Source organism: Salvelinus sp. IW2-2015, linkage group LG1, assembly GCF_002910315.2.
Source record: "Salvelinus sp. IW2-2015 linkage group LG1, ASM291031v2, whole genome shotgun sequence".
Taxonomy (NCBI): Eukaryota; Metazoa; Chordata; class Actinopteri; order Salmoniformes; family Salmonidae; genus Salvelinus; species Salvelinus sp. IW2-2015.
Genome location: NC_036838.1, coordinates 2161162 through 2188830, shown reverse-complemented (window position 1 = coordinate 2188830; position 27669 = coordinate 2161162). Strand labels below are relative to the sequence as shown.

The following is a 27669-nucleotide window of genomic DNA, read 5'->3' as shown; positions in this document are numbered from 1 at the left end:
GCAGTCCGAACGAACTGTATACAATGAGAAGAAAGCGATGCATTACATACACACACGCTGGTTTCTGTTGGGTGTGTTTTTTTATTTATTCTCTAAAATCAAGGTTTATCTGAAGTCTCCTCTGAAATCAGGGTTCCTCTGAAGTTCACACTCTGAAATCAGGGTTTCTAAGTCTTTGAAATGTTCGAAGTCTCCTTAAACAGGTTCTCTATGCTACTTTTCTTCCCAGGCAGCCCCTAATGACGATGCTATTTGGAGCGTTGATACGTCACCACACCCTCAATTATAAAACCAATTTATCATGTACCATTTTCCATGCTCAACAGAGGTGGTCATTTTGTGTTAGCGAGGGCGAGGGGGAAGGAGAGGGGTAGTCGGCTGACACGACCCACATGACTACAACGCGAATAGCTGTGACCACTTTGGCGGAACTTTCGAAAGCTGGTGTCAGCCAGACCAAGAGAGATGGAGGAGAGGAAGGATAAGCTAGTGTGAGTCATCAGTAGTAGAGAGAGGAGAGAGCTCAGACAAAGTTCCTGTTGTTGTCGCGACTGTCCTTGGTGAGCTGCCAGAAAGGTTAGTTTTGTCAATCAAACAAGCAGRGAGCATAATCCGGTGACCCCCACGCTCTATCTCTGCACCTCACACCGCTTTCCTCTGAGCGGGGGAACACAGGGGAAGTGACACGCGGGTGACATGTAACTGTTATCACAAGGTTGCTATGACCTCCCTTGTTTTGGCAGCATACCTCCCCTGAGTTGGTTCTCTCTCCGTGTATCACAGCAACAATGCTGGATTCTAGTGTTAGTTGTCAAGAACTCAATACTTCTGCATTGCTCTCCCACCTAATCCGAATTTGTCAACCTCAACTCAATACTTCTGCATTGCTCTCCCACCTAATCCGAATCTATCAACCTCAACTCAATACTTCTGCATTGCTCTCCCAACTAATCCGAATCTGTCAACCTCAACTCAATACTTCTGCATTGCTCTCCCACCTAACCCGAATCTGTCAACCTCAACTCAATACTTCTGCATTGCTCTCCCACCTAATCTGAATCTGTCAACCTCAACTCAATACTTCTGCTTTGCTCTCCCACCTAATCCGAATCTGTCAACCTCAACTCAATACTTCTGCATTGCTCTCCCACCTAATCCGAATCTGTCAAGCCAGTATATTCACATAACAGTGCCCTCCAGAAGCATCATGCCCATTGAAACTGAGGGACATGTACCCACTTAATATTATCCGTTTGTAGGATGAAATTGAAAAAAACACAATAGTAGTGTTTGAGAGGTTGTTGCACACTGTCGATGTTGATGGGATGTTGAGTGTAGCCCAAAGGGTTTATCTTACTTGAGGATTTCAGAATGCACTCTAGTTCGTCTCTCCTTTGTGTTGCTGTGTGTGTGTGTGTGCGTGTGTGTGTGTGTGCATCAGTGTGTCAAATCCAGAGCGGAATTTCAAGAGGATCGCTCGGGTCCTACTTTAAAGTGCGTAAGATGGAGACACTTCAATGATCTTTTATTACTCCTCCTCCACACATACCTCTCTTCTGTCACTTTCTCGCCATCTCTCTTCTTTTCCCCCTCCCTCTTTCTCTCCCTCTTTGACGAGGTCTCTGGAGCCTGATGTCTCACTCGCTTTATCTCTTTATCTCTCTCACTCTGTCTCTCTCTCTCTCTCTCGCTCCTGTCTCTCTTTCTGGGTGTTAGGGAGCAGGATGTGTCTACTGCTGTGTTGCTGTCAGCTTAGCTCCATGGTCCACAGTCATACGGCCTCTCATGAAATCTGTCAACCAAAACAGTGTTGTGCTTTGCTTTTTCTTGTTTCGGGGAATTTGTATGTGTGAATAATGTATTATCAGGACATTGGCTATTACATAGAGTGGAGAAACCAGTAAAAGCGAGTATTTTTGTATTTGACAGACGTGTTGTTGTTGGAAAGGTTTCATTATTCTGTGTTCATTGATTGTACAGTATGTTTTTATTAGATGTGTGTATATCCTGAGAATAGTGTGTAAAGTCATTGCTTCAGCAGCTGTATTTGTTACTGCATGCATGTTCTAGCAATTTTGAATTGAATCGTGTAGCTTACTATATTTATGTTTATTGAATGTCTAGTCATTCAACATCTTTGCTTCACTGAAATATGTGTCGTAACAGGGTTCTAATTCAATTTCCAAAGAACCTAAGTGGAACAGGACAAAGCGTAACTGTCAGATGATATATTTAAAAGATTGTGTATGTATAATCTGTGCCAAATATTTGGGAATTGTATGAAATTGTGTAGCATAACAAAATAAGCTATGGATTTAAATACTGTATATTGAAAAATAAATATTGAYAATAAAATGGTAATAAGATATTGTTTATTCCTACTAACTTGTGCTCCGTTTGTGTGTCCATTTGCCTCAGCTGCAGAGTTCGACCTGCCCTGCACCACTGCCCTAGAGAGTTATTTTATCTCAGCAGGGCCAGTATTGGCTAACGTTGCTAATTAGCGGCAAGGTGGCATCTGCTGCTATCAGGATGCTAATTGCTGGAGCATTAGTACCTTGGGCTTGGCTGTTTCATGATTTACAGAGTCTATGCCCTGATGGGTTTGTCTATAAAGAGTTACTCAGGCTGATGGAGAGACCTGGTGGGTTACAAAATAGATTGAATGCAAATGTTAACCGTGCTACACCAACTCTTGTGGTTAAACTGCTGCAACAAGTGTTGAGGGTTTAAAACGTTGTGATAAGGGTGTTAACATATTGTAAAAAGTATTGAGGAATAAACCATTGTAACAAGRGTTGAMTGCTAATGYTTGTGGTGGTAGCGTGGCAGGGGCCAAAGTCTATTCATTGTACTGTGCTCTGGCTTTGCTAAAGACACTCAAATGGGAAAATTGAATTTCCTCATTTAATACAAAAAAGATTTGAGTCATCTTCCATACATCCATCTATCCTTCATCCCCTTTACGTACGACACACACACACACACACACACACACACACACAAATCATCTAAATAATCAGGTGATTAGGATGCAGCGAGTTGCAAGCCCAGCCCAGCACAGAGACCGCATCACTGCTTATCTTTTTCTCATTATGTCAACAGCACCTAAATGCAAATTATGTTTTGGTCACAAGAAGATCTGCAGAAAAACTGAGTGACTCAGAAAGTTACTGGTAATTAAAGTACAGTTGGTATCGTAAGTATTCACCCCCCTTGGCGTTTTTCACATTTTGTTGCATTTTCAAAGTGGAATTGAAATAGATTTAATTGTCATTGAAATAAACAAAATACCTGATAATACCAGTGAAAARATTTTTATTTTTTTACAATTTATAAAAATTCAATAACTAAAATATAGTCACTGCATAAGCATTCAACCCTTTTGTTTAGGCATGCCTAAATTAGTAAAATATATAAAATATGACTTAACAAATCACACAATATGTTACATGCACTCACTCTGTGTAAAATAAGGGTTTAACTGATATTTGAATGACTACCCCTTCCTCTGTCCCCCATACATACAACATCTGTAAGGTCTTTCAGTCAAGTACTGAGTTGCAAGCACAGATTCAACTACAAATACCAGGGAGCTTTTCAAAAGCTCGAAAGAAGGGCAGTGATTGGTAGATGGGTAACAATAACAAATCAGACATTGAATATCTGTTTAAGCATGGTCAAGTTAATAATTAGGCTGTGGAGGATGTATTAAACAACCCAGARGAAAAGATACAGTCGTCCTTCTGAACTGAGCTGCAAGACAGGAAGGAAACTGCTTAGGGATGTCACCATAAGGCCATTGGTGATTTTAAAACCACTACAATAGCTGTTATGGGAAAACTGAGGATGGATCAATATCATTGAAGTGACTCCACAATAATGACCTCAATTACAGAGTGAAAATAAGTATACAAATTTACAGACTAATGAATATTCCAAAACATGTATCCTGCAACAATGCACTGAAGTAATACTTGCAAAAAGAACATGGGAAATTAATGCACTTATTTTGGCATAATAAAAAGCCTTATGCTTGGTGGGCAAATCCAACACCAATTCAGGAATCAAGACCAGATGCCAGCTGTTTGAAGTACAAATGTTTATTATAGCAACAGGGGCAGGCAACACAGGTCAAGGCAGGCAAGGGGTCGATAATCCAGAGTATAGGGGCAAAGGTACAGGACAGCAGTCAGGGTCAGGTCAGGCAGAGGTCGGTAATCCAGAGGTGGGGCAAAGGTACAGGACGGCAGGTGGGCTCAGGGTCAGGACAAGCAGAGTAGTCAGGCAGGAGGGCTCAGAGACAGGATAGGCAAGGGTCAAAACCAGGAGGGGCAAGAAAAGGAGAGACTAGGAAAAAGCAGGAGGTGAGAAAAACGCTGGTTGACTCGACAAACAAGACAAACTGGCAACGGACAAACAGAGAACACAGGTATAAATACACAGGGGATAATGGGGAAGATGGGCAACACTTGGAGGAATGTGGAGACAATCACAAGGACAGGTGAAACAGATCAGGGTGTGACACACGATACATCGCTGAGTAACTGCCTCCTTATTTTCAAGCTCAGTGGTGGCTGCATCATGGTATTGGTATGCTTGACATCGGCAAAGACTGGGGAGTATTTCAGGATAAAAATAAACGGGATGGAGCTAAGCACAGGCAAAATCCTAGAGGAAAACCTGCTTCAGTCTGCTTTACACCAGACACTGGGAGAGGAATTCACCCTTCAGCAGAACAATAACCTACAACAAAAGGCCAAACCTACACTGGAGTGGCTTACCAAGAAGACAGTGAATGTTCCTAAGTGATCAAGTTGTGACTTAAATCTGCTTGGAAATCTATGGCAAGACTTGAAAATTGCTGTCTAGTCATGATCCCCAACACCTTCCTTGAAGAATTTAGAAAATAATAATAGGAAAATATAGCACAATACATGTGTGTAGAGCTCTTATGAGACTTACCCAAGAAGACTCACAGCTGTAATTGCTACCACTACATGTATTGACTCGGGGGGTGAATACTTATCTAATCAAGGTATATAGTGGGGGGGGTTTCATGAATCTTTATAAAATGTTATAAAACTGTCTTCCGCTTTGACATAACAGCATATTTTTTGTAGATCGTTGACAAAACATGACAATGAAATCCATTTGAATCCCACTTTGRAACTTTTAAGAAATCCAATACTTATGGTAGGCACTGGATATCACCTTGGATCATTAAGAGATGTGACTGTCATTTATAGGAGAATGAAGTTCCTTGAATAATATAGATTATTTTCACTGACATAGGCAGGAGGGTGTTGAGCAATGAGTCTGTGAATGAAGTGTCTGGAATAATATGATTTGAGTGTTGTGTGTGTGTATTGTGTGTGTGTTGTGTGTGTGCATTGTGTGTGTGCTCCTATCAGCTCAGCCCAGTCCAAGCTCTTCTCTGTCCTGGTACTCCAAATGTCACATTCGTCTCTCTATTTGTATTATGCCCTTGACATTTATGGAAATCTTCTATTGAAGTCAACCATATAATTAGCCATTTGACTCCTCTAATCATTGAATATGCTATTACCATTCAATGAGTGGTGTCATCATTATACCACTAGCAACTGCATTGTTGGTTAAGGACTTGTAAGTAAGCATTTTACTGTAAGGTCTACACCTGTTGTATTTGGCGCATGTGACAAATAACATTTGATTTGATCTCTCTGATATGCACTGGACATCACCTTGGATCATGTGACTGTCATTTACAGGAGAATGAAGTCCRTTGAGTAATATAGGTTCATGACGTTTATATAAGCAGGAGGGTATTGGGCGATGAGTCTATGTGAATGAAGTGTCTTGAATAATAGGATTTCAGTGTATTGTGTGTGTGCGGTCCAGTCTGTTATATCCTCCATAGCCAGAGTAGCTAGTTAGATCCTTTAGACTAGTGTTGGTGTTCGCTATGCTGMGTTTCTCTTACAACTCTTCAGCTGATCAGTATATTATGTGGATAATGGCTTACGAGACCGTGCATAGCCAGGTGATAGTCATAGACGTGTTATGTATCTGTGCTACCAGTGTCAAGGTGGGTGGCCTAATGGAGATGTCAACTAGTTACACGGAACAGTCTTGATGGTGATTGGCCGTCAAGTGTTAACATCTGACCCTTGACCAAACCTCGATAGTATCCTGGGGTCCTGACGGTGTCTGTTATTGTCATGTCAACAAGCGTGAGAATAGAGTGTATATGGTGTGCTAAGGCATGCCACACACACACACACACACACACACACTCCACACCACACACACACCACACACACACACACCACCAACACACACCACACACACCACACCACACACACACACACACACACCACACACAACACACACAGACACACACACACACACACACATCCACACCACACACACACACCACACACACACACACAGGCAGAGCAGGCTTCTCTGTCTTACCACACACACACACGCACACACACACACACACCACACACACCACAGTCCACACATGGCACACACAACACATCACACATCACACACACACACACACACACACACACACACACACACACACACACACACACACACACACACACACACACACACACACACACACACACACACACACACACACAGAGGCAGCTTTCTCTGTTCTTACACACACACCACACACACACACCCACACACACACACACACACACACACACACACACACACACACACACACACACACACACACACACACACACACACACACACACACACCACACACACACACACACACACCACCACACAACACACACAAAACACACACACACACTCCTCAACGCGTCTCTCCTAAGTGTGCTGCATTGCAGAGACGGTGGATGACTCATCCTCAGGTCTCAGGCAAACACACTTTGTATCGCCATGGGTACCAGGACCCACAAGCCCTTGCTGTGTACATGTACGTTAGTCACGTCATGTACATTAGTCACTTGTTTCAGCTATTGATTCCTGTAGACCATTTTGGAGTTTCCTAACTGAATACCCATCCTACCTTAACTAATTTAATTATCTGARAAAAGCATATAATTGACCACGTGTTGCACCAAAGATGCATTATCTTAGAATTGCTTTTGTTGAGGGCTAATCTTCATTGATCTGGCTACGCTGCATGAGTGAAAAAGCAATGCAAACCTCGGTACCGTGCTGGGTAATTCAGCTATCTGATTGATTCTCCCTCCATGCCTCCCTCCATGCCTCCCTCCATGCCTCCCTCCATGCCTCCCTCCATGCCTCCCTCCCTCCCTCCCTCCCTCCAGCTAGCGACCTTGGTTCTGGCCTGGCTTGACTTCTGTTCTGTGTGCCTCAGTCCAAATCTTGGTTGAAGACTCTGATCAGCTGACATTAAAAATGTATGTACAATCCATTTTTGTGATGAATCCTTTTCTTTCGAAAGAAGATAGGTTACCATTAGTATACATTCTCTATACATTCATTCTCGAGATTTATTTAGGGAAGAAGAGAAAACTTCTTACTGTCCTACATGTCTTAAAATACAGTAGAGCAAATGGACTTAGATTACAGTACTGATTTTCACACCATAATGCATCCCTTTGTCCCTATTAAAGAGGAAGGTTAGAGAGACCTCTGTCTCTCTCTCGCTCTCCCACACACACACACACACACACACTACAGAGGTGCAAGTGTGTGGGGGGGGACATTAACCTTCTAGGAACATATACTTAGTTTATGTGCATTCTGCAATTAGCTACCTTCACAACCGGCTCCTACACCTCACTGTTCCTTAGCAACACGCCAACAAGCTGCTGCATTGACATGTATATGGGAAAGTCATTATTTTCCATCAGTGAACGAGATGCTGCTATGTATAGGCTTGCCTGTATGTCATTCATGGTTTAGTTGACGGAGATGTCTTAGCTGTCAGTCAGATTTCTTTGCCCAATGGTAAGCCTACTACCACTATTGCATGCCCACAGCACACACAACTGGTTGTACGCAATCATATGTTTGAAATTAATTGTATTAGTTATATTTAGTTTTTTGTACTTTACCKCCTTTTTCTCACCAATTTCGTGATATCCAATTGCGATCCAATTACYATCTTGTCTCATCCCTGCAACTCCCCAACAGTCTTGGGAGAGGCAAAGGTCGAGTCATGCGTCCATCCGAAACATGACCCCCGAAACCGCCCTTCTTAACACCCGCTCGCTTAACCCGGAAGCCAGCTGCACCAATGTGTCAGAGGAAACACAGCGRGCGATGAGCCAAGTAAAGCCCCCCCAGCCAAACCCTCCCCTAACCCGGACGACGCTTGGCCAATTGTGCYCCACCCTACGGGACTCCCAGTCACGGCCGGTTATGACACAGCCTGGGATCGGACCRGGGTCTGTAGTGACCTCTCAAGCACTGCGATGCAGTGCCTTAGACCGCTGTGCCACTCGGGAGTCCGAAATGATAATTTTTTATGTTTATGGTTAATGCCTTTTGCTTTTTCACTTTGTTTCAAAGGTCACACACACTTGTGGAAACTAACAGGCACTCATACAAGAACCTTTCCACACTAAGGTTGAGATTATCATCAAGATCCTAAAAATGTGTTCTCTCAGAGGGTTTGGMTTAAATGCGCAAGACACATTTCAGTTGAATGCATTCAGTTGTACAACTAACTATGTATCCCTCTTTCCCTTTCCTTTCATCTATTTTACAAGGGAGTTCAATGAGAAACAACAGTGTTTTTTTGTTATTTTAAGTCCTAATGCACAAAAGAGGATTTGGATGCAAGGTGGCGTTGTTCTGTCGTGGCTCCTGTCGTGGCTCATTGTGGCTCAGTAATTCGACTGATTCAGTTTCATGAATTCTGGTGGCAAAAAAGGAAACTGAGTCGTAACTGTGGCTCAGGGGAAATTGAACATGAACTGATATTAATCTGATGGAGAAATCTGAAATTGTGTTGTTCTTTCAGGATAGTTGAATGTTGAATGTGATTTTCTGCATTTTCCCTGCTTAGGTCTATCGTTTAAAATTTCGGAGATCCACATTTATGAATGATATATGTACTTGATTAAATCAGGCATATAAAGAAATGGTAAAACATTTAGCTTCTCGCAAACTTGAACTCTTTATAGGCTCCCTGCGTTTTTAGTACAGTACTACAGTACTACAGTACGCATCAAAACAGCAGTGTTCTAGTAGTATAATTCCATGTCACAGTGATAGCACGATAGTAAAGGGTAGAAGCCGTATTTACGAGCTGGCAGTTACAGCTCACAATTCATAGACACAAATAAAGAACGTCCCATTTTCTCTCCCATCACAGTGAGTGTGATGACGCAGGTAATGCAGGGACTTTGACATTCACACRGACTGGCTTCTTCATGTTTATCTCACATCTCACCTATGTCGTTGTCACATGCTRTGTTTTACACTGAATGTGAAGGAAGACATGTGGCGAGAGACACAGTAAAAAAAAAAATCTGAACGTATACACTTAATCAGAACGTTAATTAACAAGGCCTATATGGTTTTGAGTCTATAGCAGGCCAGCCAGGGACAAACTATCTTCAAGTGGGGTCGGGTGGAGTCAAGTCAGAGGAGTTCTTGACTGAACAGGAACTCGCATCAAAGAGTTCTTGCAAAATGGCGTGCTATTAGGAAATCCCTTGAACATTAGTTCTGGCACACCACTTGTTTGGTTTCTCTAGCCAGAGAACGCTTCTTTTGGCCGAAGATGAGAGAAGAAATGGAACACTGTGTGACAAGAGTCCGCCGCTGTCTGAAGCAAAAGAAACCCAACAGAACCACAAGAACACCATTGCAAAGCATCGAATCCTCTGCTCCATTTGAGATCATCTCAATCGACTACCTTCATCTTAAATAAGAATTTGTACTTAACTGACTTGCCGAGTTAAATAAAGATTAAATAAAAAATAAAAACATCTGGAGAGAAGTAATTGTGGTATTGAATACATTCTGGTTTTGGTAGACCACTTCACAAAGTTTGCCCAGACTTACGCTACACCGAACAAGTCCAGCAGGACTGCAGCACGCAAGATCTTCAATGACATCATTTTGTGATTCGGCTACCCATAAGGGGAGGGAGTTCGAGAATGAACTGTTCAGAAAGTTGCAGAGCTACAGTGGGATACAACGCTCAATACCGACCCAATACCTTCCACTATCACATCGGGCAGAATGCTTCAACAGAACCTTGTTAGGTATGRTGAGTAAACTGGAAGAAATACAGAAACCGAACTGGACGGATTACCTKAACAAAGTTGTTCATGCCTATAACTCAACTGTACATGAGTCAACCCTTTTTCTTTCTCTTTGGACTAGAACCAATACTGCCAATCGACCTGAAATTCCTGAGAGAAGAAGAAGGAAGAACACAGACTCGTGCAGGATATGCAGAGAAAAGGAAGACTTCGATGCGGGAAGTTTACTACAATCAAAGTGCATGGTGTTCATACTGGAACCTGGAGACCATGTCCTGATAAGAAACCTGTCATAGAGAGGAGGACCTGGTCAAAWCTGTGCTTACTGGGAAAACAATATCCATGTGGTTAAAGAAAGAAGAGGAGTGAACTGTCTGGTCTCTGTAGTTCAACCATTGGATGGAATCGGACAACAAAGAATCTTACACAGAAATCTTCTGTTACCCTGTCCTTACCTCATCGATGGACGAAACACACAGCAAAACACAGCAAACCAGAAAGAGAAAAACACAAAAAACATCAAACCTGAAAGAGAAAAACACAAAACACTCCTTTAAATTGTTCTTAGCACAGTAGGGAGGCAGTACTTCAGTTGGTACTTTAGTCTTTAGTTCAGTACTTTTCAGTTGGACCATGTTTCAGACTTGGAGAACTGAACACTAATGGCAAAGGAATGGTAATGGTTATTGAGTGATAGGATCGAGAGAGAGAGAGAGTGAGAGAGGAGGACAGGGATTTGGTGGCCTTAACGGATGGCATTTGTCAATGAGTGCTGGGGCTTGAGCGTAATGACTGCACATCGTGTGAGGCCAGTGACGCAGAGGCAGGAGGACAGAAGAACTAACAGCGAAAAAATATCTGGTCCTGGGAGACCATGGTGAGTCATCCACCCATCTGCGTCAATCTGAAGGAAGAGAGAGAGAGAGAGAGAGAGAGAGAGAGAGAGAGAGAGAGAGAGAGAGAGAGAGAGAGAGAGAGAGAGAGAGAGAGAGAGAGAGAGAAGAGAGAGAGAGAGAGAAAGAAGAGGAAGAGGAGTAGGAGATAGTGTGCTTTCCTGCTCCTGTGAACTAGTACAACAGGGTCTGTCCTGAACACCTGACAATTAGTATTCATTAAACAGTTGTAGATGGACAAGATACCCATGCTTAGGGAGGTGTGTAAGTGACTGAGCAACTGTGACACCTGCAGGTGCAACAGCTTCAGGTTTCATTCAGGTTTCATTCAGGTTTCGGCCAAACTCCGGTAAAACTGAATATGTTGCAAAACAGTAATGACACTGTAGACCTGTGTATCACTTATTATAGGAAGTAATAGTAGCCTACCTAGTCTAGCAACCATCCCATACCTTACATGCAAATATCATCCCAGAACTTCATCTCTGTGTATCATAATAGTAGCCTACCTAGTCTATCAACCATCCCAGACCTTACATGCAAACATCCTCCCAGAACTTCATCTCTGTGTATCAMATTCGCCGTCTCAAGCTGTTTCTCTCTCCATTTCTAAAGTTACTCTGACCTCTACTGACAGTAAAGTGTAAAGTCATGTCAGTTTTCAGTTCATTTCCAACATTTACAGGTTGCTGTATGTTTTAGCTTTTTTCCACTAGAGGGTGGCAAACATTCATTCATTCATTGCATGCCTTGGGCTGGTAATATATACTCAACAAAAATATAAACACAACATGTAAGGRGTTGGCCCCATATTTTATGAGCTGAAATAAAGATCCCATAAATGTTCCTTACCCACAAAAATCTTATTTATCTCAAATTCTGTGCATAAATCTGTTTATTAGTGAGTGCRAGTGAGTATTTCTCCTTTGACAAGATAATCCATCCATCTGACAGGTGTGGCATATCAAGAAGCTYATTATACAGCATGATCATCACACAGGTGCACCTTGTGCTGGGGACAATAAAAGGCCACTCTAAAATATGCAGTTTTGTCACACAACACAATGCCACAGACATCTCATGTTTTGAGGGAGTGTTCAATTGGCATGCTGACTGCAGGAATGTCCACCAAAGCTGTTGCCAGGTAATTGAAATTGAAATGTTCWACCATAAACTGCCTCCAACGTCGTTTTAGAGAATTTGACAGTACGTCCAACCGGCCTTAKAACRGCAGATTACGAGTAACCACGCCAGTCAAGGACCTTCACATCTGTCTTCTTCACCTGCGGGATCGTTTGAGGAGTATTTCTGTCTGTAAAAAAGCCRTTTTGTGGGGAACAATTTATTCATATTGGCTGGGCCTGGCTCCCCAGTGGGTGGGCCTATGCCCTCCCAGGCCCACCTATGGCTAAGCCCCTGACCAGTCATGTGAAATCCATAGATTAGGGCCTCATTTATTTATTTAAATTTACTGATTTCTAGGGTTGGGTAGGTTATTTTCTAAGTGTAATCCATTACAGTTGCTAGTTACCTGTCCAAAATTGTAATCAGTAATGTAACTTTTGGATTACCCAAAAGTAATCTAATGTAATCTGATTACATTCAGTTACTTTTAGATTACTTTCCCCTTAAGAGGCATTAGAAGAAGACACAAATGTATGATACCATTTGAACAACGTCTATTGCAGGATAAATCAATGTTAAGGTTTACATAGCTGACCATAAATGGATGTTACATTTTACTTTATAGGTTGGTTATGTAGGCTTCTTCTACCCCATCACTTTCTACTACATATAATAATACGATTAAATTATATCTTTACATTAAAAACCAAAGTCAATCAGAATTCCAGTGATTCCAATAAATGTTATGCTCCTTGATCTTCAAGAATAGGACATGCAAATATGGAAGTATAGATTAGCCAAATTGTTTTACTCAAGCATGACCCTAAAACTAAGTACTTATTCGCCAGCCCTACTCTGTTGTTTATGATTTTGATGTCATGGAGGACTGATTGGGCTCATTGATTCAAGTTGAAAAGGAAATGCTGTGCTCATCAAATGGCATGCTTTGAGCACTACTGAAAAGTGCTATTTACATGTACAAAATTAATGCCATATGCTGCATTTGCTATAGGCCTATTGTTTACCTTTTTGTTGGTGACACTTTGATATCTTGATAATGTGCAGCTGTTTAAAGGGCCGGCCTCTGTTTTGGTAAAAAGCTGAGGGATGGGCCTGGAGAAATGTAACCACTCTCAGATTAATAGACAGAGCTATGGGTGCAAGGACTGAAAATCCATGATATAAAAATTATTGTTTTAACCATGTTATGAGGCTATACCGTGTTTGTTTACATTTACAATGTTTAAAAACATTGGAGTAATACAAGCTTATATTTTGGGTGTGACAGTTGAACTAAGCTCATGAGGCATTTATAAGTTATATTCTTCAAGAATCAATTATAAATATAATATATATGTATATATATATATATATATATAAATTATATCTTTACATTTATATATAAATATAAACTCAGCAAAAAAATAAACATCCCCACTGTCAACTGCATTTATTTTCAGCAAACTTAACATGTGTAAATATTTATATGAACATAACTGAGACATAAACTGAACAAGTTCCACAGACATGTGACTAACAGGAATGGAATATGTGTCCCTGATCAATAAGGGGGGGGGGGGTCAAAATCAAAAGTAAGTCAGTATCTGGTGTGGCCACCAGCTGCATTAAGTACTGCAGTGCATCTCCTCCTCATGGACTGCACCAGATTTGCCAGTTCTTGCTGTGAGATGTTACCCCACTCTTCCACCAAGGCACCTGCAAGTTCCCGGACATTTCTGGGGGAATGGCCCTAGCCCTCACCCTCCGATCCAACAGGTCCCAGACGTGCTCAATGGGATTGAGATCCGAGCCTTTCGCTGGCCATGCAGAACACTTACATTCCTGTCTTACAGGAAATCATATGAGTGGTTTAAGGGGAAACATTTCAATGCCTTGGAAAGGCCTAGTCAAAGCCCATACCTCAATCCAGTTGAGAATCTGTGGTATGACTTAAAGATTGCTGTACACAAGCAGGAACCCATCAAATTTGAAGGAGCTGGAGCAGTTTTTCCTTGAAGAATGAGCAAAAATCTCAGTGGCTAGATGTGCCAAGCTTATAGAGACATTTCCCAAGAGACTTGCAGCTGTAATTGCTGCAAAAGGTGGCTCTACAAAGTATTGACTTTGGGGGGGTGAATAGTTATGCACGCTCAAGTTTTCTGTTTTTGTTCTTATTTCTTGTTTTTTCACAAAAAAAATATATTTTGCATCTTCAAGTGGTAGGCATGTTGTGTAAATCAAATGATACAACCCCCCCAAAAATCTATTTTAATTCCAGGTTGTCAGGCAACAAAATAGGGAAATGCCAAGGGAGTGAATACTTTCGGAAGGCACTGTACTTCTGTGTTTTGGGTCATTGTTCTGTTGCATCACCCAACTTCTGTTGAGCTTCAGTTGGAGGACAGATAGCCTAACATTCTCCTGCAAAATGTCTGACCAACTTGGGAATTTATTTAGGTTAGCTGACTCCTGACCCCAATTAGCTTTTGGAGAAGTCATTAGCCTAGGGTTCACATACTTTTTCCAACCTACACTGTGAATGTTTAAATGATGTATTCAATATAGACAAGAAAAATACAATAATTTGTGTGTTATTAGTTCAAGCACACTATGTTTGTCTATTGTTGTGACTTAGATGAATATCAGATCAAATTTGATGACCAATTTATACAGTAATCCAGGTAACTCCAAAGGGTTCACATACTTTATCTTGCCACTGTACTCATTCAAGGGTTTTTCTTTATTTTTAGTATTTTCTACAGTATAGAATAATAGTGAAAACATCAGAACTATGAAATAACACATATGGAATCATGTAGTAACCAAAAAAGTGTTAAACAAATCAAAATATATTTTATATTTGAGATTCTTCAAAGTAGCCACCCTTTGCCTTGATGACAGCTTTGCACACTCTGGCATTCTCTCAACCAGCTTCATGAGGAATGCGTTTCCAACAGTCTTGATGGAGTTCCCACGTATGTTGAGCACTTGTTGGCTGCTTTTCCTTCACTCTGCGGTCCAACTCATCTCAAGCCATCTCAATTAGGTTGAGGTCYGGTGATTGTGGAAGGCAGGTCATCTAATGCAGCACTCCATCACTCTCCTTCTTGGTCAAATAGCCCTTACACAACCTGGAGGTGTGTTGGGTAACTGTCCTGTTGAAAAACAAATGATATTCCCACTAAGTGCAAACCAGATGGGATGGCGTATCGCTGCAGAATGCTGTGGTGACTTGAATTCTAAATAAATCACTGACAGTGTCACCACCAAATCACCCCCACACCATCACATCTCCTCCTCCATAATTCACGGTGGGAACCACACATGTGAAAATAATCCTTTCACCTACATCCGTTCACCTTATCCGTTCACCTACCTTTCACCTACTCTCACAAAGACACGGCGGTTGGAACCAAAAATCTCACATTTGGACTCATCAGACCAAAGGACAGATTTCCACCGGTCTAATGTCCATTGCTTGTGTTTCTTGGCCCAATTGCTTGTGTTTCTTCTTATTGGTGTCCTTTAGTAGTGGTTTATTTTCAGCATTTCGACCATGAAGGCCTGATTCACGTAGTCTCCTCTGAACAGTTGATGTTGAGATGTGTCTGTTACTTGAACTCTGTGAAGCATTTATTTGGGATAACATTTGGGCTGGTAACTCTAATGAACTTATCCTCATCAGCAGAGGTAACTCTGGGTCTTCCTTTCCTGTGGCGGTCCTCATGAGAGCCAGTTTCATCATAGCGCTTGATGGTTTTTGCGACTGCACTTGAAGAAACTTTCAAAGTTCTTTAAATGTTCTGTACTGACTGACCTTCATGTCTTAAAGTAATGATGGACTGTTGTTTCTCTTTGCTTATTTGAGCTGTTCTTGCCATAATATGGACTTGTTCTTTTACCAAATAGGACTATCTTCTGTATACCACCCCTACATTGTCACAACACAACTGATTGGCTCAAACGCATTAACAAGGTTCACTTGTTAATTGAAATGCATTCCAGGTGACTACCTCATGATGCTGGTTGAGAGAATGCCAAAAAGTGTGCAAAGCTGTGATCAAGGCAAAGGTGGGCTACTTTGAAGAATCTCAAATATGAAATATTTTTTTATTTCTTTAACACTTCTTTGGTTACTACATGATTCCATGTGTTATTTCCTATTTTTGATGTCTTCACTATTATTCTAAAATGTAGAAAATATAAAAAAATTAAGCAAAACCCTTGAATGAGTAGGTTTGTCCAAWCTTTTAACTTTTATCTTATATATATTTATGTATATATACATATATTTAAAGTTTATACATCCAAAAATGGATGTAGCAACTACAGATTGGCCAAGTTTGAGCATGTGTCCATTAGGACTATGGATTATTATTGTTTTCAGCATGAATTAGATTGAGCAATAAAAGCCCCACTTTGATTGAATCCACTTGGATCCGCACTATGCAACTGTTGCAAGAGCGCATTTTTCACTGGTTGCCCACTGGTTTCAAAAAGATTTGTGAACAGCCATCCACAACAACCACAAATTGGAAAATTGGATAATCTTTGGATGCCAACAGCAGTCGCACAATTGGAAGACATAGCTTGGACTGTAGCCTACAAAATCCTATTTATTCCTGCTCGTTTCCCGCGATCCATCAAACACATTTGGTGTGTCATCATAGTGGTCTCTGATTTGTGGCCAGACTCGCTCAGGTGGAACAAACTTAAATTTGCGCCTTTTTTCAAAGCTGATTTGAATGTCATTGAGAAAACAGAGAAGTGTCAAATATTTTTTCAGGAAACATCCTTTCTGAATTTAAAAGTAATCCTCGAAGTAATCATCATCATGTAATCTGATTACACTATTGTTGCTGGTAACGTAACGGTTTACTGTTGCCGTTTTTTGTAATCCTTTACATGTAATCTCTTACTCCCCAACCCTGCTGATTTCCTAATATGAACTGTAACCGTAAAATTGTAACATTTGTTGCATGTTGCGTTTATATTTTTGTTCAGTATTGTAGTCAAGGAGTGGACAAAAGACTTCTGATTTGTGATGATGGGATGTTGTTTTCTCATCGTTTTATACAAATGTATTAGCTACATTATTAGCTAATCCAGACCAGACTAGTCTAATATYGTGGGTTATAAAGTATACATAATAAATGGGGACAGTTATGGGTCCATATCACATTAGTTGATAGGCTACAAATCCCACAAATACATGAATCTTGCTGTTCACGGAAAAATATCGTAATTTTGGTGTAATAATCAACATAACATAATTTGAGTGGAAAGGTGCAAACAAATTGATGGGATGGAGAATTCATATTCAGAGGATGTAGTGTGTGATGGACATGTCAAAGACCAGTGAATGGGCCTTTTTCMTTTGATATTATCCAATTATTATCCAATTTATTCACTGCAAGTTGCCCATGGCAGCACCCACCCGTCTGCAGGTGAAACGTCATGGCTCGGGCGGATAATCATATATATCAAGGTTTTCAAACGGGAGGAATTTCAACCAATCGCTTGTAGACTTCAGGCGGTGGAATCCAATCATATTTGATCTTTGAATAGTGGGTGTGCCGCACGGCTGGTCCTAGAGGCGGGAATAGAAAAGTGCTGCATGGCGAGTTTGGTTGAGAAGAAGTTGGATGGTGGGGGTGTACCACTGATGAGAAGCGTCCGAAAAAAGGGAATATTTGCAGACATTTCAAAGAATACTGAGGAATATTACTTTGTTCTGCTTACTATCAGGATATTCATAAAAGTGTCTGACTTTCATTATCATCTGCACCAGGTGAGTTTATTAGAGTCGTTTTCTTGAGGGATGCCGGGGTGGCTAGCTGGCTAACGGATTATTTTGCCATGACTTCAACGATGGAGGACCTCAACTGCTGGCTAGTTGACACTACTGCTGGCTAGTTGACACTAAACTAGCTAGCTAGCTAACATGCTCAATTGTTTCAATGACATTTTCTAGATAAAAAAAATAATCATCAATTGAATTAAGTAATCCTTTTCATAATAGCAAACTAATTGATATGCTCATTATAGGAACATTCTAAAATGTCTTTCCAGGTATACATTTCAGTGATGGTGCATGCAGCGCAAGGARCCTAAACTGCATCAGAACTCCTGASTCCTTTTGATGTTCATTGCTTTAGCTCGTGCTAAACATATGGTATTTTAACACAMTCATGTACTGTTCGGTTATGATAATAGAAGTTGAACTTTTATTTAGAAATTCAATATTGTATAAACTATGCTCACCAATGCAGCTAAATACAGAGCTTGCCCGACAATGTTAGCTAACGTTACCTAGCTAACATTACAGCAAGAATCAGTTTGACGTGGGCAATGCATTTTTATTCTAACTACGTTTACTCGGCAAGTTTATCATTGAAGGGCTTGGTAATTTCAACAAGGGCTGGCAATGCCTTGGCTGGATGACTTGTTTGGCGTGCGGTCAGATATCATAGCGGTTTTCTGAGACGTAGAGAGGGGATGCAGTGGCACGACAGTACGCTTAGCTGCACCCTGATCCCTCTATCCAGGGATCTGGCCCAGTTTCGGGTTGAAGCAACACCGTGTAAACACCCTGCTTGCCGTCATCAGCTGAAGCTGGCTTGCCCAGTTGTGTGACCGTCGTCAATACATCTCTTGATTTTCTGTCAATATTCTCAAGTATAGCCTAATCTACTCGAGCCATAGGCTTTATCAAAAGTTCATATAGTTTTCAGAAAATGGTCCCACTATCAGTCTAGAAATGCTGAATAGCTCATGTCAGCAGTAATAGACTATTACAATAAGATAGTGTTATCGGAGTTGATGACATCATATCCCAATCATTCTTATCACATTAAGAAATMATATGGCACACTGGCTACTACCTGGATCAGGAAGTGTGCTTGGTTGCTTCTTCCTATTTAGTATGGTCTAGTCAGCTTAACCAGGCTCTGTAAACACTAGATACTGATACAGAAGCTGGCGGTGGTGGTCTGTGAAGCATTTCAGCAGGGCTGGGCTACATGGAAGACTGCAATTCCTCCACTCCTCCCTGGATGCTTCAGGCGAGGATATATTATGTTGTTTTTCTGCAGTCATGGTGCGAAGGAGGCTGAAGTGTTCTCCAAATACTGATCTAGGGTTAGCTTTCCCCCTTGGCTCTTCCTTCCAATCCCTAGCCTAGCTGAACTGGAAGAAGTCATGCATATGCAGTGTATGACAGACAGACCGTGAATCTATCTCTGTAGAGGGAGAGCCTCTAGTCTACCCACACATAGCTTGGCTCAGACATCAGGGTGATAATTGTCATGTGTGCTGTCTGAGGAAAGTTTATTTTTGAGGGAGTTGGTGAGAGGGACACACTGAGGGTACTGTACTTGGACTGGGAGTGTGTTACTGTAGGAGAGAGTCTGATTTACAAGGAGACTAGCCTCAGAACTCAGCTCAGCTGTCTGTTGTTCTGGTATTTAAGCTCCAGATTTTGAGGATTACTGGTATTCTGTATCCCAAACTACCCCTGGGCATCACATTCATCATTAGATGTACAGGAGAGCTTCGGTAGGGGCTAGGGGTCGACCTGAGTTTTTAAATAATGGGTATAACTCAACCAATGTGTTAACTGTTTGTGTCTCCCGTCCAGGTGTCCTAGTGTGTTCTGGTTGTACCCCAGAGATGGCACAGCGGAGCGGGCAGGAGGACCCGGAGCGGTACCTGTTCGTGGACCGTGCCGTGGTCTGCAACCCGGCCACGCAGGCCGACTGGACGGCCAAGAAGCTCGTYTGGATCCCCTCGGAGCGCCACGGCTTCGAGGCGGCCAGCATCCGCGAGGAGCGCGGCGACGAGGTGGTGGTGGAGCTGGCTGAGAACAGCAAGAAGGCCATGGTGAACAAGGACGATATCCAGAAGATGAACCCTCCCAAGTTCAGTAAGGTGGAGGACATGGCCGAGCTCACGTGTTTGAACGAGGCTTCAGTGCTGCACAACCTCAAGGACCGCTACTACTCTGGCCTCATCTACGTAAGTAGGATAGAAGTCCTGCTTTTGACTTCTGACTTGAGAAAACCAGGTGTAGGCTTCTTTACCTTACATTGGTATCTTATTGAAGTGGACCAGTAGCCTTTCCCCTCCCTTTTTGGTATCAATCAGCATTGTCCAATACCAAACCCACAGAGACCCCCAAAACAATTTGTCCTTAGATAAACCACCATATCCCAGGGTTCTAATAAGTTGGCAATGACATTAGCAATGTCCCAGATAACCAGCGTTTCCCCTGTGATTACGGCCCACTTAGTGACATGACATGCATTCCTGGAATAGATGAATGTCAGTTAGCCGCCTGAGACCCAGAGAGAAGGGAGGACAACTGTGATTGCCTCCACAGTTCCACAGCACCAGCTATTCCTGTGGTTCTCTCCCCAGGTGGCTGCAATAAGAGGCAGAAGGGCAGCTCGGGGGATGAGGTCATTTTGGAACGTTATTAAAGCAGAGGTTTTATGAGGGAATCTGTGAGGGATTTAGTGTTTTTTTTTAAAGGTTTCTATGGCTTATGGAGTGGTCCTAGTTAATGGCTTGTTGGCTGATGTGGGAATATGTAATTAGTTCCCATGGGTTGCATTTTCAGCTCTCTAACCCTGACCCCTCTCAATAACAAACATTAACACGCTCCAATGCTCTAGGGCAGGGTTCACCAACTGGTGGCCCACGGCCAGATTAAAACATTTTTGGTTATTTTATTTTTTATTTTGTTTTATTGTTGGACATAGCTAAAATACTTTTAAAACACCAGGAAATCAACTCCAAGTGATTTTAATTTTGGAAATCTGTTCAAGTATTCCCACWCATAATTGAGAGAAACATGGYATCGTATAGAAATGGTTTTAAATTATTATGTTTTAGTCAAATATTATATKGGTTTGAGCTTCTTGCTACAAATTATTTGTAATTATGTACCAGCTCCCCGACCATCTGGTCAATAAATTTTTTTTGATGATCCCTACTAGTAACAAAGTGGGCCATTTTGTCATAGTAACTGACCTGCTAGAAATGACAAGAAGGCATCTCGACCCAAACCCTATGCCCCGTCCAACACACTCCCCGGCAGGGGCTGGATTGCTAGGTGAGCACCAGGCTTTAGTGAGGCCCTGTCGGTGCTCCATCCATCCATYTGGCTAGTAGTGCTAATGTAATGGCTCCCTGCCAATGGGCCTGATCTGCAGTAATCAGCCAGCCAGGGAGGGGGGCTCATGCTGAGTCATTCACACAGACTAACTGTYCCGCCTTCACAGGGCTCTTTGTCTCCCTGCAGATAAGCAACAGCTGGCCCTGAATAACTGGCATATTTTCAACCTTCAGTAGTACTGTACCTAACCTACTACTTGATTAAAAAATAACTCCCTGTCAAGTAGGGCTGACCACATTTAGTCAACTGGTTGATTGTTTGGTCGTAAATAGATTTTGTTTTTCATGGTGCACAAGACACCTGTCTATTTTGCGCCTGTCCACAGAGATGGCACAGTCCATCACTCTTATGACATGTGTACAACTGATATTGTAAATGGTTATATACAGTAAGAATAATGGTGCAACACTAATAAATATATTATTTTATAACAAATGCGCTTTCTCCCGTGAGGGATAGCGGTCGCTGTCCGTGGTTCTGAAATGTAATCTTCAGGGCGCTGTTGAATTGGCGCCTTTCTCTATGTTGCTTAGTGCATAATGGCGTCGTTAACCAGCATGTTGGTGTTGAGAACAATGCGGCGGAGGCAGCAGCGGAGTTAGGAAACGAGGAAGCAGCCCTTGCCTTAATTGTCTAAGAAAATTGAGGAGAGAGGAAACCCCAACTTTATTAGGTCTATAATCAATAGCCTAACTGTTAAACGTGCCTGGCTTTATAAATCATCCATATATATCTACATTATATAACCAATAAGACAGATCCTGCTTCTGTTGCCAGAATGAGTGTTTGTTTAATAGCCTACTGATTCTGTGAGCACCAAGCCTCATGCAACCTTAAAATGTAGAATAAAGCAATTTCACAAATTCAGCTGTTTTTAATCTTTGCTCTGCTGTAATAAAGTCTTTACAACGTTTTTTTCGTGAGAACAGACTCTGGTATTACATTTAATTTATTTACTGTTGTTTACGCTGTTCCAAACGGGCAGAAAATTGATATGGTAATCTAACAGCTCCTGTATGTCACACATAATGTGCACGCAGCTCTCGCTCCTAAACAATGATAATATTGTGATCTAAAAGCAGCTGTTTGGTACACAATACTCTCACAGCACTTGTTCCTATATCCCCTCCTTTTTCTTCTTCTCCAATAGTTTCCACAACTAAGTCAAATGTCTTCCACACATCTGACTTTCCCTCCTGAGCAATTCCCCCGTTTTCTTTTTCATGTCCTCCGCATCCAMTTTGCTGTCACATATGTTATGATGTTCTGAGTTTGTTATAACAAATGTATTGATGTGATTATGATAGGCTATAGGTCAGGACCTATTGGTCACGTGCATGCAATGTATACATGTTTCACGTAAAGAGAGCAAGGGTTGAGGGAAAAGGGAATGTTTTTTTAATACAAATTAGGTATTTTGGTAACCGAACCTTTCAGCCAGAGAAACAAGTAAGAAACTAAATGGCTGTAATTATGTTGCAGCTTCAGCATGGACAGTGCGATAAACACTTGTTGTGCTGTGGTGCCTGTTCACAGAGGCACTCGCTGTCATTTCTTTTTAACCTGTTAGTGATCCCTTCGCACGCCAATCCCTTTAGCGGGATCGATTTGACAACATCCAGTGAAATTGCAGAGCGCCAAATTCAAACTACAGAAATATCAATATTCAAGATTCACGAAAATATAAGTGTAATACATCAAAATAAAGCTTAACTTGTTGTTAATCCAGCCGCAGTGTCAGATTTCAAAAAGGCGAAAGCAGACCATGCGATTATCTGAGGACAGCGCCCAGCATACAAACACATGAAAATCATTTTCAACCAGGTAGGTGGCGACACAAGAGTCAGAAATAACGATATAATAAATGCCTTACCTTTGAAGATCTTCTTCTGTTGGCACTCCAAAATGTCCTTCTTTATATCCCCAAAATGTCCATTTTATTTGGCTTGTTTGATTCAGAAATACACCGGTTCCAACTCGCCCAACATGACTACAAAGTAMCTAATAAATTACCTGTAAACTTGGTCCAAACATTTCAAACAACGTTCCTAATCCAACCTCAGGTATCCTAAAACGTAAATAATCGATAAAATTAAAATTTAAGACTGGATAAACTGTTTCCAATACTGGATAAAAACAACGTGAGGCGCGTTCCGGTTCACGCGCACCAAACAGTAGAGTCCACATGGAGTGACACTTACAAAGAACAGCCATACTTCTTCATTTCTCAAAAGAAAAACATCAACCAATTTCTAAAGACTGTTGWCATCTAGTGGAAGCCATAGGAACTGCAACCAGGTTCCTATTAAATAGGGCTTCCCATAGAAAACTAGTGGGAAATACTATGACCTAAAAAAATTTCTCTCCCCTGAATGGTTTGTCCTCGGGGTTTCGCCTGCCAAATCAGTTCTGTTATACTCACCACAGATATTATTTGAACAGTTTTAGAAACTTTAGAGTGTTTTCTATCCAAATCTACCATTATTTGCATATCCTAGCTTCTGGGCCTGAGTAACAGGCAGTTTACTTTGGGCACGCTTTTCATCCGGACGTGAAAATACCCCCTATCCCTAAGAAGTTTTAACACATCGTGGCCATCGGGCTCCCTCTTGAGCTATTTGTGTCTTAATTATTTAATCAAACAGTGTGCTTAAAGCATCAGACAAGCTCAGTGCATATAGTTGATTTTATTCATTTTTTTCATTTTATTCAAAGTCTATATATGGAAAAATGCACGTTCTACAGATGACTCAGTCGACCAAGATTGTTTTAGGTCAGAGACAGCCCTACTGTCAAGTTCGCTGGATCTGTATTAGGTTTGGGCGGTATCCAGATTGTCACAACGGCCTTGTGCCATCCCGGGATATTCTGTATTACCGGCACTGAACACTAAGGGCGCCATTTTCAAAAAGGGAAAGGGGGGATACTTAGTCAGTTGCACAACTGAATGCATTCAACCGAAATGTGTATTGCACATTTAAAGATGCACTATGCAGAAATCGCCATTTCTTGGTTTCTGAAATGTGTATAGTTTGCCTAATTTCAGTTTGTGACAAAATATGCTGCTTTAATGTATGCCGGGAACAGTTGTTTTTTTGGGAGTTACCTGACTTGCTCAAGGGAAGAACGGCAGATTTTTTCACCTTGCCGGCTTGTGCATTTGAACCAGCAACCTTTCAGTTACTGGCCCAACGCTCTTAACCACTAGGCTACCCCTAGGCTACGCAACTGAGCCTCTTTAATCCGCAGGTTAGCAATGCTAACAGGTACATGTAAAATCCCATAGAGAATGCTAACTAAATGCTAACGAGAGCATTTCCGAACATTTTATACATTTTATCCTAAACTATTGMCAGGACAGCCATCCCAGCTAATAAAGTTATACAAGTAACAAAAGAATGCTACTCACAGTTTGCTGRATGAACAAAACAAAATATTTGACAGCAAGGCTCTTGATCAGGGTCTCCGTTAGCAGGTAATAGCTGCCTTTTGGCCAATAATATTTTTTAAAGCAGAGAAATAAAATCGGCACCGGCATGTCCTTGGCATTGAGAAGAAAAACATTCCCATAGAGAAATAATGCTTTTTAGCCTATTCATTGATGGAAATACTAGTCGATGTAAATACATTTGACTGGTCATGCTTATTGGTCTATAGGTTCATTTGCATAATTTAGTGCAATGAAATTGGCGCGTGTGTATATTTGTTATGTGTCTTATTTAGCACACACGCATAGCATACAGATACAGAGCTTTTGAACGGTAAATCTGTCAGACAGCGCTTTTATAAGCCCAATCATTGCACATTAATTCTAAATGCAATCGCGTGTTGAAAATAGTTTTGATGGCCACAATTAAAAAGAGCTACTCTTTTTATTTCTCAACGGAAGGCAGGCTTCATCAGCGCGTCACACACCACTTTGCAATGAGCTGAAGCCAGTATGCATTTGGAAAACATATACTTAATTGTTTGAAACCTGAACATTTTACTACATATTATGAGGAATGTTTTACCTTGCTTCAAAGTCGCCTAGGCAAATCTGACCATATCTGTGGAYGCAATTACTTTCATAAAGACTTCCATATGCCATTGAAACCAGTAGCCTATTGTTTCATAAAGACTTCCATATGCCATTGAAACCAGTAGCCTATTTGTTTTATAAAGACTTCATATGCCATTGAACCAGTAGCCTATTGTTTTATAAAGACTTCCATAATGCCATTGAAACCAGTAGCCTTTGTTCTAAAAGACTTCCATATGCCATTGAAACCAGTAGCCTATTGTTTTTTATAAAGACTTTCCATATGCCATTGAAACCAGTAGCATATGGTTTCATAAAGACTTCCATATGCCATTGAAACCAGTAGCCTATTGTTTTTATAAAGACTTCCATATGCCATTGAAACCAGTAGCCTATTGTTTCATAAAGACTTCCATATGCCATTGAAACCAGTAGCCTATTGTTTCATAAAGACTTCCATATGCCATTGAAACCAGTAGCCTATTGTTTTATAAAGACTTCCATATGCATTGAAACAGTAGCTATTGTTTTCATAAAGACTTCCATATGCCATTGAAACAGTGCATATGGTTTCATAAAGACTTCCATATGCATTGAAACAGTAGCCTATTGTTTTATAAAGACTTCCATATGCCATTGAAACCAGTAGCCTATTGTTTCATAAAGACTTCCATATGCCATTGAAACCAGTAGCCTATTGTTTTATAAAAGACTTCCATATGCCATTGAACCCAGTAGCATATGGTTTCATAAAGACTTCCATATGCCATTGAACCAGTAGCCTATTGTTTCATAAAGACTTCCATATCCATTGACCAGTAGCCTATTGTTTTATAAAGACTTCCATATGCCATTGAAACCAGTAGCCTATTGTTTCATAAAGACTTCCATATGCCATTGAACCAGTAGCCTATTGTTTTATAAAGACTTCCATATGCCATTGAAACAGTAGCCTATTGTTTCATAAAGACTTCCATATGCCATTGAAACCAGTAGCCTATTGTTTTATAAAGACTTCCATATGCCATTGAAACCAGTAGCCTATTGTTTCATAAAGACTTCCATATGCCATTGAAACCAGTAGCCTATTGTTTCATAAAGACTTCCATAATGCATTGAAACCAGTAGCCTATTGTTTATAAAGACTTCCATATGCCATTGAAACCAGTAGCCTATTGTTTATAAAGACTTCCATATGCCATTGAAACCAGTAGCCTATTGTTTTATAAAGACTTCCATATGCCATTGAAACCAGTAGCCTATTGTTTCATAAAGACTTCCATATGCCATTGAAACCAGTAGCCTATTGTTTCATAAAGACTTCCATATGCCATTGAAACCAGTAGCTCTATTGTTTATAAAGACTTCCATATGCCATTGAAACCAGTAGCATATGTTTCATAAAGACTTCCATATGCCATTGAAACCAGTAGCCTATTGTTTCATAAAGACTTCCATATGCCATTGAAACCAGTAGCCTATTGTTTCATAAAGACTTCCATATGCCATTGAAACCGTAGCCTATTGTTTTATAAAGACTTCCATATGCCATTGAAACCAGTAGCCTATTGTTTTATAAGACTTCCATATGCCATTGAAACCAGTAGCCTATTGTTTCATAAAGACTTCCATATGCCATTGAAACCAGTAGCCTATTGTTCATAAAGACTTCCATATGCCATTGAAACCAGTAGCCTATTGTTTCATAAAGACTTCCATATGCCATTGAAACCAGTAGCCTATTGTTTCATAAAGACTTCCATATGCCATTGAAACCAGTAGCCTATTGTTTCATAAAGACTTCATATGCCATTGAAACCCAGTAGCCTATTTCTCTCATGTTCTATTGGTTTTCAACATTCTTTCATTGTCCAGTAGCCAAAGGGACAATCCTAGTCATTTTAGAAACCCATGCTAGTTGTTGCATATTAGAATTCCCCAATTTCTAAATTTCTAACTGTATTTTCCCGCTAATTGCATTATGAAACAAATTTTCACACGTAGCCTACTGTCTTGTGCGCATTGCTGTGGTTATAATGTGAAGAAGTAATTGTTTATCAACATTTTAAGCTAAATGTTCTGATCTGTTGCATCAGACTCATTGCTTTAGAATGTTTTCTAGGCCTCCTGCTGGTTGAATGGATTTGGGATCTATTGTCCCACAACTGCCATAGTCTGTTTGGGCTATTTCTTTCTCGACAAGCTGACCAATAGAATATGTCAACTTTT

The 27669-nt window shown here is 41.0% G+C and overlaps 1 pseudogene; it reads left to right on the top strand.

The window, feature by feature from the left end:
- Window positions 1-17867: 17867 nt before the first annotated feature.
- The window catches only part of LOC111963223 (myosin-10-like), a 99450-nt pseudogene continuing 89648 nt past the window's right edge, over window positions 17868-27669 (top strand).